Source organism: Bidens hawaiensis, unplaced genomic scaffold (genome assembly GCF_021521415.1).
Source record: "Bidens hawaiensis isolate Kalapana, Puna unplaced genomic scaffold, B.hawaiensis_p1.1 tig00042446_1, whole genome shotgun sequence".
Taxonomy (NCBI): domain Eukaryota; kingdom Viridiplantae; phylum Streptophyta; class Magnoliopsida; order Asterales; family Asteraceae; genus Bidens; species Bidens hawaiensis.
This window is the reverse complement of record NW_027505785.1, coordinates 1-2,446: the sequence shown is the minus strand read 5'-3', so window position 1 is coordinate 2,446 and position 2,446 is coordinate 1. Positions and strand designations below refer to the sequence as shown.

Below are 2,446 nucleotides of genomic sequence, written 5' to 3'. Positions count from 1 at the left end.
ATTTATATGTTGATTTGCTTTTATTGTTCAAAAGAAATGGTTAGGATTAATTGGAAACAAGAAGGTGTGGAGAAAACTTTTCTTGAAGCATGTATTCACGAGGTAACCGTTAATGGGCGTGAGGGAGGTAACCTTAAAACATTGTCATGGAATAATATTTCGGCAAAATAAAAAATGCAACATAACTTCATAGTGGAACAAAAACAAATGAGGAACCGTTATGACTATCTAAAAGGAAAATTTTCAGCTTGGAGAAAGCTTAAAAACAAAACAAGCAATATTTATAATGCCGTGACAAACATGTTTAATTTGTCGGAAGAAGAGTGGCAACTAGAGATGAATGTATTTTTTAAACAATAATATCTTTTCTCTCTGAATAGTAGTTCTTAATATATTTCAAGAATCTTATAGAATTTTATAATATTGTTTTCCAAACAGTCTAACAAGTATGTAGAAGCCTTAAGAACCGTGCCACTTGCTTACCCCGAACTATGTACTCAATTGTTTGAGGGTGTGGTTACTTCTTAATCCGCAAGCTTGTGAGCCATGGGTGAAAAACGCAAGAGCGAAATACGGATTATTTTGAATGTTTTTTGTTTAAAGTTATGTTATGAACTTTTTGGATGTTTGTTTGTTGAAGGTTATGTTATGAATTCTCTTTATTTTAATTATCCGTCATTCAGATTTTTGATCAAACAAATAAATTTCAATCAGTACATAATTCTGCAGAGGGGTAAAGTAGTAATTCTGCACAGTCATTCAGATGTCTAACCAAACATACCCATTCAAACAGCTTAATGGTTTAGACTTACTGATTCAGATGTTGCCAAACAGCCCCTTATACGCTCATGCACTCATGGACCATTTTCACAAATTAAACAAGTAACACATTAAAAATAAAAGAAACACGTTAAAAGCATTACAAAAACACATTGCGTTTGCCGGGAGTCGAACCCAGGTCTATTGTTTGATAGGCAATTATCCTAACCGTTGGACTACAAACACATCTTTGCTTTTGGTTGAACAAAATGTAACTATAAAGCTTTAACAGGCTGAACTTGCCATTCTAAAATACACCACGACGCGTTGCTACAAGTCGTATTGTTTCTATATAAAAAAATGGCATATGGTAAAGCAGGTTGATAACTCATTGAGTTATATACAGTTCGAGTTTGACTTAACGTATTTAAATCAACTTTAACCTATTTAATAATTGCTGACTACTAATGTATATCTCGTCCATATGAACTTGTTATACATATTAGTAGATTACTTATTATTGACTATAACCCGTAAAATAAAATCAAGCTCGATCATTTAAATGAAAGTTTTAACGTATGAGAAGGCTTGCATCGATTACTTCTTATATATAGAGCTTCATTGGTCTATAAGTGTATTTTATACAAGAATAGTTTAGGTTTGTCCAATATTAGTCACTTGAGTTTTTAGGACATTCCCAACATATTTTTTTATCATATCTATATAATTACATTAAAAATCACTATATTTTTATCTCGTTTTCAATTAAACTAGTAAACGGCCCGCCATTGCGGCAGGAGCGTCGATACACGTTAACCTGTGCATCGTGATGGGACGTTGATAAAACATAAAGTTACTAAAATTTGTACGCACGTTTATGATTGGTCTAGTTTTAAAAAAATTTATATCAAAATATTATTATATAAAAATAAGGATGTATATATGCAAACTTAAGTTGTCATGAAGAAGAAAAAAATATTATATTTGACCCATTTGTATCATTAGATGAGCTAGGTATTAACTAAAATTTATATTGAAGCGTACGTAGAAATATGGCGTGTGTTTGTATTCGAAATTAGAGACACGTTACTTGTGAACAAAAGTTAAAATATATTATATTGGCCATGATCGGTGTCGCACAAAACTTGTACTGAAATGTAAATATAAATAAGCGCATCACAATGGTTATTCGACGTTTAAGAAGCATAATAATTTAAAAATAAAGTATGCCAAATGCTAATTATATAAAGAAATAATGCAAAATCAAACATAAAAATGAGTTAAAATCAATATGTCTATGAAGAGAGATAAAATAACACTAAATCAAAGTTGAAAATGAATTAAGTTGTAACCAATTATTTTAATAATTGAGATACTATGCACACATGCAAAAAACTAAATGGTCTCTTTCATGAATAGTGAATTATGTGAGATAACTAACATTTGCTTTTTAATATACATACAATAGTACTTTGTTATACGTTTTAATTTTTTCTTTTTCATCTACTTACAACCACTTACAAAAATTATTAAAAAATTGTACAGTGAACAGTAGAACCCCAAATCTATCTTTCTCATGTTACGTTTTTCTCTGCTCTCACAATCACTTATAACCATGCCATATAATTTACCAAATTCAATCACATATATATAGGGAACGGGCTGAGAATGCTCTTAGATAAAAACA

General features: G+C 30.4%; 1 non-coding gene across 1 annotated transcript; it reads right to left on the bottom strand.

Moving 5' to 3' along the window:
* Positions 1–933: 933 nt before the first annotated feature.
* TRNAD-AUC (transfer RNA aspartic acid (anticodon AUC)) lies at positions 934–1,005 on the bottom strand. Its single transcript has one exon. It is a non-coding gene; the product is annotated as a tRNA-Asp (tRNA).
* Positions 1,006–2,446: the final 1,441 nt, after the last annotated feature.